Genomic DNA, 17,811 nt, shown 5'->3' with positions numbered 1-17,811 from the left:
ATACCTAGGTTGGATGGGCAGGCCCACCCCATGTGGTAGATGTCTGAAGACTTCTCCGCACAGTGCGGACAGCTGCACGCGAAGGAAGGATTAAATGTACTCCGTCTCTATACCAACACTCTGCTGTGCCCTGCAGGTTTTTGTGGAAACGAAGGCGCAGCATCTTTCTCATTGTCCGGTGGATACTTGCACTCAATTTGTAAGTTGGTGTAAGAAATGAAGAAAGGAGGAAAATTGGAGAGGCCTTCACCCTGCAGTTGGTATAGCCCGGATGATGATGATCAAATCAAATAAAATTTATTCTGCAAACAAAAGGTTACTAGGAGGGCAGGAAAAAAGCTGTCAAAACAGCTTGAGGAGCCGTGACCCCCTACCACACAGGGCAGCAGAGGAGCGTGCGGCTAAGGGAAAACAGTATGGTAGGACGGGAACATACGTGATTCATGGAACATCGTTTGAAAAAGTAACATAAGACAAGGAAGATGAATTCGCTATGTTACATCATTGTACAAATATTGCGCCCAGCTCTCTTGGCTATATACAATAGATGTCAGTGTCTTGCATTATCCGATTTAGAAATGTGGATAGTTGAAGGTTCGACCAATGTTGTTCATAATTAGTTCTACATTAGTCTACACGCCACATTTCAAAACCAGCACCACCACCACCATCATGATGATGACGATAACAAAGAAAAGGCTCAATATCGGTCACTGTTCTCGGTGGGCGCCTTAACAAAACCGTTAATGAAGGGATGGCGATTCAGGTCGAAGGTCAAGGTAGTTCGTGCAACGTCTAGCAAAATCCGAAGTCGCATACCGAGTAGTAGTATTTCTATCTGAAATAGTCCATATTGGATGCAATACTAACGCCCATGTCACGTTCGAGCTATGTATGGCGATCACAGGTAATGCACAGAAACAACGAACTTGAATCATTATCCAGTTACCTTCAAGTTTGTCGCACCTAACCATCACAATTCAGAATATGGAAAACATTGTTAATCGTACTTAAACAAACAGTACTTAGAGTATGTAATAAGTTTAGAGGTATACATCATATTTCTTATTTATTGGTTCACTCACTGTCTTCGTGCGTAAACGATTCGTGGTATTTCGATTCACTTTGTTTTTGTGCACTATTGCGACTGCATTTTAAGTATGCCTTAGTGTATACCTATTGACCTGCGAATATACGAAATTTTGTGCGATGTACTGTATTACAAGTGATTATACTCTAATAGATTTATAAGCAGCCGACACTGCTATAAAAGGCGGGATAGCCACGTCAGCCGGGAAACTGGCTTCAGACTTCTCACCTTTTGTAAATATTTGTTCCTCGTAACATTTACTACTAATGTATCGTGCTGTTTCGTAAACTGTGTGGATGAAGATACAACGTGGTGAAAGATATGGCGCGTCTTCTTTTTGCTCGATCCTACTATCAATTCTGAAATCTACTGCCAGCGTTCAAAGGAAGGAAAGTAAGCTAACAAATTGTTGAAAGTATTCTACAGAGGTCAAAAAATTGTCAGCTGTTAACTCAGTCTGAATCAAAGCGACCTTTTTTATTTTTTTTAGTATGCAGCAAGGCTGTTATGAGTTAGCTAGCCATAACTACAAGGAGCACGGAGTCTTTCGAGTGGCCTTGTAGTAATTCTACAACGTTTACACTATAAAATACGTATATACCGAGTTTTACACTATTACTTTCGTCGCACTATGGTATGATAGTGGCGCAGACGAGTGACCCTGTCTTCCAAGCAAAATGCGACAGAAGTTACCACCTTAGGAAATATGTTCTGGCAGAAAGTTTGGCCTCATATTAGCAGTTTTTGTCTCGTCTATATATTTCACAAACATCTGTCGGAGAGTGTGTATAACGCTGTTCAAGACTCTTAAAAATAACATACTTTTAGTGAGTCCGGGACCATACACAAAACTGCTAGTCACGCGTGTAACGAGAAATCATCATTCCTCATCGCTAACAGTTTATCTCACCAGAGCCAACATTTTTAAATATTTATTTTTTTTCTGGAACAATAATCGAGTGAAACTAACTCCCATTGAATTTACTAATGAGCGCTGACGCCATCACCAGTCTATTACGAATATTTTATTTTGAATGTGAAACTCTAGAACATTTTTCTGCATCTTACTTGCCCTCATGTTTAAATCCAAACGTGTGTACCCGTTTGTTTGCTTTTTTTTTATTTTGTGTGCAAATTATTAATCCCGTTTATTGTCCTATTATGCTGCTCCTCGTGCCTGGCCTACCAAGGCTGGCAGCATTGAATAAACACATAAATAAAATAAATAACTTAATACTTTTCCACTGCCTGAGCGAGAATGCCAACGCCATTCCAAATAACGTCAGCGTTCCTCGATGTTGCAGCTTCGTGGCGTGGTCGAAGTCAAGTTCCATAGACCGATCGTAGTTACATCGGCGCCAGCATTGGGCCCAGCGGTAAGCGCAACGACGTTGAAACGGCGCGGTAAAGGGAGCTTATCAAGATGTCATGAGCTCATTAGGGTCTCAGATCAATTCCAGTGAATACTCTAATTTTACATTCACTTGTCTTTTGAGGTAGCTGCACAGCACTGGTTCGTTCGATAGCAGTTGTATATAGGGAGGCCGAGTAAAGACGAATGAATTTCCGGTTGGTAAGAAGAAGGAGAGAGAGATTGGATATACTGATAGATAGATAGATAGATAGATAGATAGATAGATAGATAGATAGATAGATAGATAGATAGATAGATAGATAGATAGATAGATAGATAGATAGGTAGATAGGTAGATAGATAGGTAGGTAGATAGATAGATAGATAGATAGATAGATAGATAGATAGATAGATAGATAGATAGATAGATAGATAGATAGATAGATAGATAGATAGATAGATAGATAGATAGATAGATAGATAGATAGATAGATAGATAGATAGATAGATAGATAGATAGATAGATAGATAGATAGATAGATAGATAGATAGATAGATAGATAGATAGATAGATAGATAGATAGATAGATAGATAGATAGATAGATAGATAGATAGATAGATAGATAGATAGATAGATAGATAGATAGATAGATAGATAGATAGATAGATAGATAGATAGATAGATAGATAGATAGATAGATAGATAGATAGATAGATAGATAGATAGATAGATAGATAGATAGATAGATAGATAGATAGATAGATAGATAGATAGATAGATAGATAGATAGATAGATAGATAGATAGATAGATAGATAGATAGATAGATAGATAGATAGATAGATAGATAGATAGATAGATAGATAGATAGATAGATAGTCGTACATGCGGTAAAGAGGTATACTAACGACTATGGGAACTTTGACACTTACTTGTACGTACACCATCAATTCAGTGCAAAATCACTCCACTGAAATGCTTTTGTTAGACTCTGCAGTACAATCGGCATGGCATTCCAATGCTTATAGAGCCATTAAGCTGCTATATTCTTTCACTGTAAACAATGCGCCAGAATATATTTAAAATTTTTAGAGGCGGCGTTTTTCGTGATTTGAGACTGAGTCTTTCGCAACTTTTATTTGCACGAATTGATCTGCTTTATACCGATACCGTGGGCAGTAAACGTAAGAAAAATCGGATTAAGCATTTTTTTGCAGTAAATACCAAAGCATATTATTTCTGGCTTTCTCTTCCTACTTTCACTCCTTTTTGTGTCTTCAGAACGTGCAGAATGTCTTGCACAAAGAGTTGCTAGTAAGCATGTCTAGTTCTGCCTGTATACTTGACCCTTGTGCGGAAATCCGCGGTTGAGCGATTAAAAGGTTTCTCTCTCTTTTCCTCAGCTGCGCTCTTATCAAGTGCTCGCCGCTGCCTCCGCCGCCGCTCAGGTAATCCTGCATTTTTTTTTTGCGTATAATTGCGCCCAATCATAACGTCGTTCTACACTACATGTTGGTTTGCGACGCTTTGCATAGTTGCGCATTTTCTTACGCAAAGTTTGATACCTAGTCTTAGTTCAGTGCTGTAAAAAGATCCAGCGTAATCTCACCGCACACTAATGCAATCCTGATTTTTCTGGTAGTTTTTCATATCCGCGTCTCTAGTTTGGGTGGTCGAGGCTGGAATTTCAGCCTTGATAGCACGGAACTGTCCTGCTGTGCTCCATTTCGAACACACACACACACACACACACACACACACACACACACACACACACACACACACACACACACACACACACACACACACACACACACACACACACACACACACACACACACACACACACACACACACACACACACACACACACACACACACACACACACACACACACACACACACACACACACACACACACACACACACACACACACACACACACACACACACACACACACACACACACACACACACACACACACACACACACACACACGCACACACCATCACCATCCGCGGCGCCTTGCGCAATTTTGTCTGAACTGCTACGTAATATGTGGCGCGAAAGGTAAAAGCCAGAAGATGAGAGTGGACATACATGCATCGCTTGTGTCTTTGCCGGCGCACTCGGTACGGCACTCGCCATATCGAGTTCCCTCCGGTGGAATGGTGTCTTTCATCCAATGTGCTGAGCATGAAATTCCTTTTTACTCCTCTCGGTGCAGCTCGCCAGCAACAGAACTGTTGCCTCGAACAACATGGTTATGCGTCGACAAATGGTAAGCGCATAGGCGCTAGCGATGGAATGTATGCTAGCGTCTTATGACGTCATATGGCATAACCGCTTGCAATGCGCTAATGTACATAGTACATATCCCATTTTTTTCATACGATATATCTCTCATATCTGATGTGACAAGTGCGAGTGTCACAAAACAAGGCACCGGTGTGTCGCATGTGTCTTTTTCGAAGGTAGTGTCACATGCATCAAGTAACGCACATGCGCTGAATTCAGCCATGGTAGTCGCTTATAGTCTGCTGAGGGAAAAGGTTTTATCAAAATCGCAGAACTTTTAGACGCCACTGCCCGGGAATTAAGGCATGAGCGTTCTCACTCTCCCGAAGCCGGATGATAAAGACGTGTATATAAGGAGCGCTACAAAATAAACAACACGGCGCGTGTGCTTTCCTCGCCATCTAAGAGGTTGTTTGAGTCCTTGCTTGCGCGGTGAAATATCGACTGGCAGCAGTACTCAGAGAGCAGCTAAGTTATTATTCGCTGAGTCCAAGCCCGCTCATTCGACGGGCTTGTCTGAAATCAGCTTTAGAACAAAAATAGCCATCACGAAACTAAAGGGCTGAGAGGGTACAAAAATAATAAAAAAGTATCGTACGCACTCGCATAGTTGACCCCCCCCCCCCCCCCCCAAATTATTCCTTATGTATTGAGAAAATATTGATTAATAGTCTCCGCGTATTAAAGCGCCTTCCGAATAACAATAAGATTTTTAAAAAAAGTTGACGTTCATCAAGTCAGTGACGTCAACCGGGTTTCGTTAGCTGTACCTCTAGTTAGAGCAAGGGATGAAAGCCAAATAATATAACAGCGATGAAAGAATTGTGCTGCTGTATGCCTATGTGCTGCCAAGGTACAGCTCAGTTTTGGACACACTGCACAAAACAAGTCCCTGACTACAATTGCAATTACTTAACCTGAAATGTAGCTTCATGATTCTGATGGTAAATTACACCTCATTAAAGTGAACTAAATAATTACTTCAAAGTAATATTAGGTTAGTTTTCACCCATGGTGCAGATATATGCAGACAAGGATGAGCGGCAGCGGCCTACTTGATCAAAAGTCTTTAGTGCACACATGAATGGTTATACTTCCAGCATTAAATATTTTTTTTTTAAATTTTCCGCATTTTTTTAATACACATTTTGATTTACGGCTTAAACTTTTTGCACTGTCTAAAAGTTATGCAAACCACGGCGCTCGATATTGTCCGCGGTCTTAGCTAGAGGGATAAGTCCAAGCCCACAAAGATGATGCTCTGTTGGGCCGTCGCAGTGAACGGTGAAATAAGAAGCGTGCGAAGAGTTATTGTCCCATGCTGTTCGCTTAGATTGACATATGAGGATACTTTGCGCTTGCACCTTATTCGTAATTCGACCTTTGTAGCTCAAACTTGACGGAATTCCTTGTTACACACTTGTTCTCCACACCTATAGAATTCAAGTTTTCCAACTTATTCCAAAAATATTGGATTACTCAGGACACTACTTGTTAGAAAAACTAAGAACCGCACTAAAAAAAAAATTTCTAAAATGTACTTCATCGCAAGTATCTGATTACTTGTCATGCATTGTGTTCAAGTATAGCACCATTGACCGACATGGGAGCAGGTGGCCGCTGACACAAGACATTCAGGGAAATCTAGAGTGGATAGAGATGTTGCATTTTTTGCTAGAATAAGAAAAAATGCTGCGTTCGTGAAAGTTGAATGTCTTTAATATTACTAATAGCTGTTCGGAGCGTACGCTTGGGAATTCTGCCTAGAATCTTGTGTTGCCATATAGCATCGGTACAGAGAAACTGCAGTTTTATATGACATGACAAATATCGTTTCTGGCATATCCCGATCACGCAGTGCACCTGAACAGTAAGGCGCCTCTGTGGTGACACTTTGGTGGAAGTCAATACGCCGCTTTTTTTTTTTTTTTTTTTGCTCTTCCTTACACCCATTTTAAACGTTCACGATACACGATGGCATTTACACACAATGCGGCCAAAGTGAATGCGAATGTCCCATGAAGTTGATCGAGCATGAGCAAAGGAGATTGACGTATGAAGTGAACTGGAAACGTAGTCGATAGCTATAAGGGGTGTATTTTTTAACTGCTTATAGATTGTTGTTTTAAAACCTGCGAGATGTACGCAGGAGATTGACGTTTATAGTACAGTTCAAAAAAATTTTCTTTATTGGTGATGCATTTCGAAATATTTGACGTCAAAAATACGCATTTTTAGCTCGTAAATGTGGCTTCCTGCATTGCATATATTAAATTGCCATTTCGGGGCGTAGTAGTGTCGCAGAAATAACGTTCTTTCTACGGCAAAAAAAGTAGACAAACGGCTTCCGTATTTGCTGTGCTAGAAATGCGAAGGACGCCATTTTAAAATTGTATTGCGGGAAGCCAACCCTATACAAGCTAACTGTGCGTACTTTTTGTGGCAAATATTTCGAAACGCATCGCCGATAAAGAAACTTTAAAATATATACACAGCTTTAAGTTCACGATCTTCAATTTCTCAGTCTAAAATTTCTCCCTAAGATTATAATACATAAATAAAAAAAGTTGATTATTTATTTTAGTTAATTAATCATTTCATCACTGAGCTCAATCACGTATACGATGTTCGCCTCGCTCTACAATCCACCGGCACAGACTGCAACGACACCTCTCGTAGGTTTTAAAATTAATATCTATTAGCAGTAAAAAAAAAAGAAAAAAAGAAAAAGCACCCGATAAAATATAGCTCCGGCACCGCCGTCATTGCAACCTTCAAGAGCTTGCTAGAGCCTCGTGGATTTAGTTTCCTGTTACTTTTCAGGGATTCATTCCTGTTCTGTCACGCTCCTTTTATTTGCCCGTTTAGTTTTGCCTGACAGGTAAACGAATTTTAATCACCGCAGACCTTAGTCGTCCAACGTTCATTGTCTGCCGGAGCATATAATAGCGATGGAAGCTCACCGCACTATGAAATGTTTGCCTTGAACATGTGACGGGTGAGTGCTTTGAACGCAATACTGTTCTAACTGTTGTCCCGCCAGCAAACACCACAAAAAATCCTTGGCGCATTGATATCTGTCGACTAAACTTTTATACCTGTTGCAAAGGACGACACGAAGGAAGATGAAGAGGACGTAAGTGTTTTAATCTTTTCTCTATTTCCACTTCATAGACAGTGTGTCGCGTTGGGCGAGGTTAAGTCGAAGTCACTGAACGACAGTAGCATAATTCAAAACATTTAGAGGAAAAGAAAAGATGATGGTCTGCACCTCTTCCATAATCGCAATAGACGCACTGGTGAGTCATGTGCGAAACGAAGCTTTGTTTCATTTTGGTTAAATAGCGTTTACTCGAATTTGTCTTGATGACTGTGGTGGCTCAAAAACATTTTTACGCGTCACACCGCTCTAATGACACCAGATTTAACACCCATGAAAGGCTTCGCCGCATTGGCTTTTGAAACGACTACGCATGGAGCCCCGATCCTTACATATTGCTATCTATTATTGCGAAAGTGTTTCTTGGCTAATGAATGGATGAACAGACCCTGTCCGTAAAAGGCTCCATGCGAACTGGCAGTCACTGCATATCTTGATCGATGAGTGGCCTCACCAGTGTTCGCCTAATCTAATTTGAGGTGGCCAAACACGATGGCGACATCCAAGCTTGGATGGGCCAACCTCAAAATATGATCTCGCTGGAATCCGACGAAAATTGATGTCTAACCTACATCGAGCACAGCCAATTAAGGGGTGGCCTCCAAATTGGGATGACCGCTTCAAAAATTTGGCCCACTAGACCCGCAAAATTTCACCTCTTCAGAATTTTTTCATAACCGATGTCTAACCTATTTCGAGTATGGCCAATTCAATGATGAGCTTCATATTGGGATGGGGAATGTGGGGTATAAGGGGAGACGGTATTCCACCCCGCTCACACTCCGCAGGTGCAACGTCCTCGCTAGCGACCCGCGGAGGGGAACAAAGGGGACAAAGGACGGGGGCGACACATAGTTAATACTCGAGTGCTATTTATTGCACTTGCAAATAATACAGAACATGCCGGCTAGCTATACATCAACAAGGTTTTCCTTGGAAGGGCAAGGCTACGTAAGGACTTTTGACTCACCGGCTGGGGAATGGGGGTGCGACTTCGGCGGCGGACATTTGCACGCGCCGTGTATATGGCGGCCGGGATCTCCCGTGCGCGCCGCATTCTTCGGACGAAGCCATATACCACGGCGTTTGCCGCGGGAGGCGGCGAGAGCGTGCGGTATTTACCGGTCGCTTCGCCGTTGGGAACCAGAAGACGGGCGGTCGTGCACGACGGGTCCTCCCGTGCGCGCTGCGTACTCCGTGCCCGTTATCCCCCGGCGTTTGCCGGGAGAGGCGGCGGGAGACGACCGCTCTCGTTGCCGGCTGGATCCAGAATCGCTCTCTTTTTTTCTCGCGGGAACCCGCGTAGACGTCTTGGTGGCGCATCCATCGTTGATTCTCCTTCCCCCAAGGGGGATATATTTACCTCCTCTCCCAGCCGACGCTGCCACGACGCTCGGCGGAGTGGTGGTGATCGGTCGCGTTGAAGGGGGAGGAAACTGGTTTTCCACAGGAACCTCCAAAATATGACCCTTTGGACTTCCTAAATTTCACCTCCTCAGAATTTGGCCAAAACCGGTGTCTAATCTAACTATAGTATGGCGAATTCAGTGGCGATCCTCCAAACTTACGGAGGCCATGCACCCCTGGAATTAGGCCTCCCTGGACCCACAAAATCTGACTTCATCCGAATTTGGCGAAAATAGATGTTTAACCTAATTGGAGTATGGCAAACTCAGCGATGACTTAGAAAATTTAGGTGGGCCACCATCCAAATTTGGTCCGCCGCGTGGGCCCCCAAAATTTGACTTTGTCCGAATCTGACCACAATTAGCGTATAACTTAGTTGAGCATGGCCATACCCAGTGAGGACTTCCAAATTTGGGTGAGCCACCCTCAATGTTTGGTACCTTGACCTCTGATACCCCAGTCACACGGTCATTTTCAAAGGCGATTGAGTCGATAGCCTTCGAGATTTCCAATCCAGATCGAACTCGATGGAGTTGTGCCACTGTTAGACGGCAAAACTCGAAGGCTGTTGAAATAGTTCTGGTGTTTGGCGCCAACATTTGTGGCGCCACTATCATTCCTTTCGGGTTTGCTTGAAGAACTAAAATTTCTGTATAAATGCAAAATAAAATACAACTGTTGCCTTTATTAGTAACTGCAGGCGTTTAGTTGTTATTCAAGGACAACGTTTTTTTTTTTTTTTTTTTAACGCGTTGACGTTCATACGGCTGTGCTTTTCATTATGTTTGATTTTCTCGGCGACACAAGTTACAGTGATAGCACACAAATAATGCTCCTTAAAAAAGAGCGATGCTATTTTAAAATTACTAAAAACATTATATATTTCACCAGGCAAATTAAAGATATAAAATAATAACGCTTGTTCATGGTTTTGTATCGTGCGTGACTCACTCCTCGGGTCAACGCTAGGAACCTTGCGGACGTTCGAGGGCCTTCGAGATCTCGATAGAGTTCTGAGCTGCTCCGCTGACTCGATAGACTATCGACTCAATGGCCATTGAAAACGCCCGTGTGGCAGCTTTCGAAGGCCTTGGAGTCGATAGGCAGTCGGTTCGAGGGCCTTCGAAATGCCCGTGTGACAGCGGTATGAGGTAGAAACTGCAACTAAGCGACGGAACGCAGAACTCATAACGAAACTGGGCACGGAACTCGCAATGTTTTCGCATTTCTGCACGTAAGCGGACTTAATTGCACCCCTGTTATTTTTTCTTTCTCCTCAACAGCACTCTATAAAACTGGACCCGGTGAGTGAACGTCGCCTTCAGAGTAGACGAAATAGGCCCTTTAACGCTGTTTTTTCATTCCGCGATAAAAAAGAAATCTAGTTTAGGTATTTCAATATACAAAAAATGCTGGGGTTTAGCATACCGGAACATAGTTTGTTTTCAGTTGTCACAGGCACGGTTTGGCTTGAATAGTAAACTTATTGCTGAACACAGTCGGACTTTGCTTGCCCAGCAACGAAGGAAGAATATCCGTTCTTCATCCGTTTCAGCAGCGATCCGAGCCCTCTGCCTTGCTTATTCTTCTTCGCCAGTTCAACTTTGTGACGCTCTCTATTGTAAGGATCGTCTGAAGCAGCCCGGCTTCTATGGTGTACGCACTCCACCTTCAAGACTTTTATTGCGAAAGCAATACTACTTGCACTTTCAAGCCTTCAGCGTAGCGAGGTGGTGCATACCAACGCGGCCTAACTCCCGCTCCTTCCGCGAGTGGCGCTACAGACGGAGTGACGTCATGCCATTTGCCGCGAAAACCGGGGGCCCAACTCGCGCCGTCAGCCATGCGAGGCGGCGCACACCATCGGTACCATCGGCGGCCTAACTCCCGCTCCTTCCGCGAGGAGCGCTACAGACGGAGTGACGTCATACAGTTGGATAAATCGGGCCCTGGCTCACGCCGTCAGCCATACGAGGCGGTGTGCATCAACGATGCCGCCTACCGCTAAGGCAGCTCGACGGAATGAACGGATGAAGCAACGGCGAGCTACGGAGACGGAAGAGGAGCGTGAAGAAAGACTTTCTAAGCGACGTGCCCAGTATGCAGCTCGGCGACAACGTATAACCTCCTCTGCGGAAACAACGAAATAATGGAATATATATTTTATGAGTTCGCTGAACACCATGGATAGCGATACCGAAGACAGTAGCGTATCTCTCTCCAGTGTATAAACGCTGCATCACCAAGCCACACCACAAGTCTAACCATAAGCATAACCACAAGCACCACCACCAGCCACACCACCAGCTGAACCAGGGCGTAACCACAGGGTATTGCTTTCGCAACTACCAGGCTTAACCAAGCTAAGCCCCAGCTAATTTTTGTTTGCAGTAGCTAGGCAGCGCAGGCTTTATATTCATGACAAACTGCGTTATCATCTGATTAGGCGCCGTGCGTCGTAGCATACCACGTGACTTAGCGCAGCTGTATAGTTTCAGGATGCAAGGAGAACGTATACGCACTCGCCTCAGTCCTCAGTGGCAAGGTGAGCAGTTTTCGCTCGACGCATCACGGGACTAACACGTGCATTATTCCGGTTAGAAGGTCAAATCAGCCAGCCAGCTGACCTTTAAAATTGGGCATGGGAAAATTAGCGCTATCGCTAATAAAATTTTTTTACTGTAACATCAGTACCCGTCCCGAACGCAGTAAGGTCATACGCACTACTACTTCGTGACATATGTGTTGCGCACCCGCCCGGCTTGAGCCCGAAAGGCGAAAAATTTATTTTATCGTATTGCTTCCATTTTATGGACAATTGGAATCATCACAAGAACCTCTTCACACATATTGGAAGCTCCCCCAGTTGTTTAGCTCTTTTCCTAATGTGGGTGTTTGAAATTCCCCAAGCGAGGTAATCCGGTTTTGACGTCATCATCCTCTCGAACAATCAGGACTTTTCCGGAACACCGTCTACGGCTTTCGGTGCAAAGGGCTGCATAAACTGTCGCTTAAAAATAGTGCTCAAACCTTTGTTAGTGCGTTGCCAAGTAGCATGCTTACGAAAGTGCATGTGGTTGTACATGCATATAAACCATTCCCGCGTTTCGGACAAGAATTCATTTTCTTTTGAAGCGGATCCATGATTCTGATACAAATTTTAATTGATAGGCAAGTGAGGGATATTGTAAGATAATTCTTTACACATGTAAGCTTTTTCCTGCGCTCGCACCGAGTATAGCTGAAACATCTATAGAAAAGCTACTACCCGTGCTTTTGAAAATATAATCACGCGGCAGTTGTGGAATGTTGCAAGATTATTTTATGAACTTATAGATATAAACGTGTTAATATAAAGCCTCCAGTAAGTAGCGTAGTATTGCATCTAGAGTTTGTTCTGTGCTCACATAGATAGTCAACGAGCTACGGTTCTGAAAATAGAAAAACGAAAAAACGAACTACAATATACCATCGAGGAAGGATCTGTGTATATGCTGATCGTTATGGTGCAGTTATACAACATGTGAAAAAATTTGATTTGAAAACTCATTCCAGAAATTTGTCCTAATTTTTCGAGCATGGGGCTCTTTGTCGCATGATCTCATAGTGCAAACAATTGCTCATTTCAATTCCTTCGAAACAGAAACTGTTTGCGTTACATTTCATATGTTTACTTGGATATTAAGGGGCACTATTTCGATGTTACTGTTTCTATCAATTATAACAACTTGTACAAACAATGCACATTCCTGCAAAAATTTATTCGCTAGTATCTTGAGCAGAAAAGCTGACAAATTACATTTCTTAAGGCCAGCGTATACTATATAAGTTGAGAAATATCTATTTTCTAGGAAAAGAAAAGATTGCAGGTGAAATATTTATCAGGTTTATTTTAATACTTCCAGGACATCATTTTGTACCTGTCCTGTGGCCTGTTCATCTGCAACGTCATCATTGATGTAAGTACTTTCTCACTGACGAATCTGCGACATATATAACAGCAAAAAAAAAAAAAAATGCTACCAATTTAATGGTAATACGAGACGATAGTAGTTTAGTTTATAATTTTTAGCGTTTGGTCACTAAAATGTATGCCAGGCTTTTGATTTCTTTGGGCCGTCAAGACAGACGGGTTGATATTTTCATTATTTCTTCCTTTTCGTCTTTTTTGAGTTTACAGACTGGTTATTCCTGAGCATGCAGCGTCAGTATTCAGGACAATTCATTTATTCTAAACTTGATATTCATTTACCAAACATTATTAATGCAGCAGCATTATTAATATTTGTTGGCACCGGAAGTGTCCGCAAAATGTGTCTCCGGAAGTTGCCTCTGGCGTCATCACCAAGTAACGTCATCAGTAAATGACCGGATGAGAGTTGTGGACATGAAAGTGTCGAGTCATATGTAATTCATGTGCGTTATGAGTCATCATAAAAAGTGCTTAGTCATGCCATGTGGGTAAGCAGATGTAGAAATGCGTTGACTAAGAAGCACCAAAGTCGCGCCAGCGCTAATGCTTTCGCATTCGCTCATTGCAGTTGCTGCAGTGATGCTGTATGTTTGTTTCATGACCCATAAAATTAAAAAATTGTTTCTTCATACGCTCATTTCCGTAGCTTCGCTATCTGAGTCGGCCACAGTGACAAAATGTACAATTTATCAAATGGTTTCCGATTTTACTCTAGGGCTTCAGTCCGCCGATGAGCCGCTGTTATGCTTTGGTCTGAAGCCAGCTGTATTTGAAGAAAAAAACTGCAAGATTGCTCTCAAGTCTCCTTAAGATATGAAATGGCAAAAGCTTTTTACTCCTTTCCCTCTTCTTTTATAGAGATTAGACTTAATTATTTCGACGTCCATGGCCATTGGTACGTCTATTCCGAAAGACGAAATTACAGGAATCAAACCATGTCAGTTGTCCCCAACTATCAGTAATCACTAAAATTACCAAACTATCACTATCACCAACTACCACTATATTACTATCTCCTACTATAATATCACCATATTCTATAAGTAGCTATCGGCAACTACTATTCTCACTATTTGCTAATCACTACCACTATCACTATCATTACTGCTATCACTGTTACTCTTACTATAATATCAGCATATACTATTAATAACTATCGGTAACTACAACTATCATTATTTACTAATAACTGCCGCTATCACTTTCATTATCAGTAGCTATCTTCGCTTATAGATATGCCATCGTATTTATATTACAACATCTGCATCTCTCACACGGCCTATATAATGACCCAGTTTTAGTGCGAACACATCCTGCGATTATCACCGCTGAGCCTAGAAGATGTTTAACCTTAAAGCAATAAACACAGCTAAAATGTGCCCATCCCTGGTTTCGAACACGTGGAAGTGCGGGTAGGTTAGCTTGGCTGACCACTGCACAAAAGCATTATGCATGCTGTTGCTGCAATCGATCACTCCTCCTGGTTAACAGCCACTCTCACGCGCGGTGCATTGCGCGTCGTCTTCATCAACTTTCATCTGTGCGCAGTGGATTCAGAACACATCGCTATCAAGTTGCCTTCTTCGATGAATTAAGAGGTCTCAACATTCTACACTGAAGTGCCACTAGTGTTCCCATTAACCATGCATTCCGCCTATCTTTGCCGGAATCCTGACCTTGAAACCATAGCCTCGAATCGAAAGCAGAGTGAAATGCGACGTGCTAGCGCGCATATACTTCGCATTTGGCCATTGCTAAAATAAACTATTTTGAGACTGTCATTTTACTATTGTTGCTAAGCCTCGAGTTTACGCCCTTCTACGCGTCGGAATTGAACATGCAGGCAAGAAATCGGTGGTACTCTACAGGCCCAGTAGTCGCTGCCTTCTTTGACAGGCGTCGCACATTATCAAAAGCATACGACACATCACACGTGCCTTAGTCGGCTGAACAGCATTCGATGCAGTTACAAATACGGCTATCAGTCAGTCAGTCAGTCAGTCAATCGAGTGATAATTTTAGTGTGTCTGCTAATAAAATATCCCATAACGAAACCGCGATTGAAGGCTATATAAGTAAGTTACCACGCCTATGTAACGAGGCGCAGATCTCCGCGCAGGTCAAGAAAGCCCCCGAAAGTACTTCTCTGTATACCGCGGACCTTTTACAAAGGCGAAACACAAACTGTTTTCTTGCGTAATGGCATATATCCACCCGACGTGGTGGCTCAGTGGTTTTTGCTTTCGAACTGTTGAGTGCAAGGCTGCGAAATCGAATCCAGGCTGAAGCAATCACAGTTCGATCAGGGCGAAATGAGAAGAAAAGTCTTCCTTTGCTGTGCGATATCCATGCACGCCAAAGATCGAACCCGAAGTAGTCAAAATTAATCTCAAGCGTTACACTATACTGTCCCCCGCAGCTCACGTGCAGCTGCAGGACGTTACACCCCACGTAACATAACCGGATAATCCTACCTGCATATTACGCTTTGGCATGTATGCCCCAGGAGTGCATGCTACGTATAAGCAGCAATAAAAAAATGCAGCCCTTAGAACAGATCTAGACAGTGTGTTATAAAATGGTTGCTATATCGTATTTGCAATTGCTGATACTACGTTTCATTCCGTTTCCAGGCTTATGTCATCAAGCGACTCGGCGTGTACGCTGCTAAGATGAGCCCTCTTCCTTTGCCAGGCTCCAGTTCCAACTAATAAATGAGAACAGTGGCGCCCCGTAGGATCGCACGCACAGCAGCTATAGTGTTGGGCGCCACATACAAAACACAATGTTTGTATACATCCGTCCGTTTCGGTGCAAGCATTGTCTCGTGCATATCTCTGAAGACGAATCGTTGACAAAAATAATGTGATTACGTAGTCGTAATATCAAAAAAGAAAACGATGGCAATTAACAAGTTATGCTTACATATTGTTTTGCAAAGATGTTCGTGCCGTTTAATCACTATGAGCTACTCCAAATAAAATATACCATGCCTCGTGCAATGGCAATGAAATAGTCCTACGTCATTATGGCTGCTCTTAAGGATTTGCTATGCCATCCTCTATTTTCGCGTCTATTGTGCCCGCAATAGAATGGTGTCGCTTACGAAAACTGTGGTAGAAAAAAGGACGTGCGAAGCTGCGAACTGTTCCGTTAAATATTAAAAGGCGGCAGGCACGCTCTTAGAAGATAAGTATATTTTAATTGCATGGTGCTGTTACTACCTCACTTCAGTGTTACTGCGGTCTGTCTACCCTGTTACTATACCTCACAGGACGCACAGGGAGTAAATGCGATCGTTACTGTACGTAACTAAGGAGCTTTACGTGGTACCCGTTTTACCTTTAATAATTAATATGCGTGAGCATGCTACACGTGAATATTCAAGTAATAACTGCAATACACTAGACTATTTGGCTGCCTGATTTCACAGGTCTTTTGGTATAAGTCATGATTTGTAGCAGCAGCCAGTTCCGACACATCAGGCCAGCTTTTGCGCAGAAAATGAATAAAATCATCAATGGTGTTGCTTCGCTAAAACATCTCCCCCGAATTACTTGCGTACCTTTAATACATATAAACTTACATGGTAGAATCTATTATACCATATATGATAGGCGTTATACTATATATGATACAATATGATATAAAATTATATATGCTATTGTAAAGTAATGGGGGTTAAGTTTGGAGCTTCTCCGGCTGAAAACATTTCAAATATCGCGTTTATGATTCAAGACTTTTTTCAAAGTATGACAGAAAACGCGCATGCTTCGGCCTAAACTGGAATACTTTTGATAAAAATTACTGTCCGGAGTTCCCGGGTTCGAACCCGAACACGGCGGCTGCGTTTCGATGGAGACGAAACGAAGTGGCGTCCGTGTGCTGTGCGATGTCAGCCCATGTTAAAGATCCCCAGGTGGTCGAAATTACTCCGTAGCCCTACACTACGGCTCCCCTTTCTCTCTTTCCACTTTCACTCCTACCTCCATCCCTTCCCTTACGGCGCGGTTCAGGTGTCCACATAGCAAGTGTGACAGATACTGCGCCTTTCCCTTCCTGTGAACCAATTTGATAAACATTCGAAGGGCATATGCCGAACAACATCCAAGTTTCATTTGCGTATAAGGCTAGCCTTTATCAGCTTGGATAATTTGATGATATAGATACAATGTACCACTTGTTTGCAAATTGTGAGTTCTTTTTTAGTGATACGGATATAGCGCTTGTTCGTGAAATCGGGACTGTGCTCTTTCGCCGACTTAACATGCCATTAATGATGCATGCCTATTCTATTCCCAATTCAAAAGCCGGGATTTTGAATCATGCCGGGTTTGTTCCTCTTTTTGTTTTCTTGCCATTTGTGGGATTAGGGGTGTCAAAGGGGTGCCATCCGAATTAGGGTATTAAGACAAGGTTAAGAAGGCCATTTTTTTTTTAACTAGTTGCTTCGGCTGAAAAGCTTCTGCTTTCTAAAGGTAGGAAATGTCGGTAAGGGTAGTCCATGGAATTGCCTTGCAGTGGTAG

The 17,811-nt window shown here is 42.7% G+C and overlaps 1 protein-coding gene across 2 annotated transcripts in view; it reads right to left on the bottom strand.

Annotated features, from left to right (window-relative positions):
• Window positions 1-17,811, bottom strand: part of LOC146199245 (sodium-coupled monocarboxylate transporter 2-like) — a 69,052-nt gene that overhangs the window by 28,626 nt on the left and 22,615 nt on the right. The gene's annotated exons all lie outside the window — the stretch shown is intronic.

Source organism: Amblyomma maculatum, chromosome 2 (genome assembly GCF_055883805.1).
Source record: "Amblyomma maculatum isolate TAMU_Amacu chromosome 2, ASM5588380v1, whole genome shotgun sequence".
NCBI lineage: Eukaryota > Metazoa > Arthropoda > Arachnida > Ixodida > Ixodidae > Amblyomma > Amblyomma maculatum.
The sequence above is the reverse complement of the archived record's forward strand: the minus strand, read 5'-3'. Positions and strand labels throughout refer to the sequence as shown.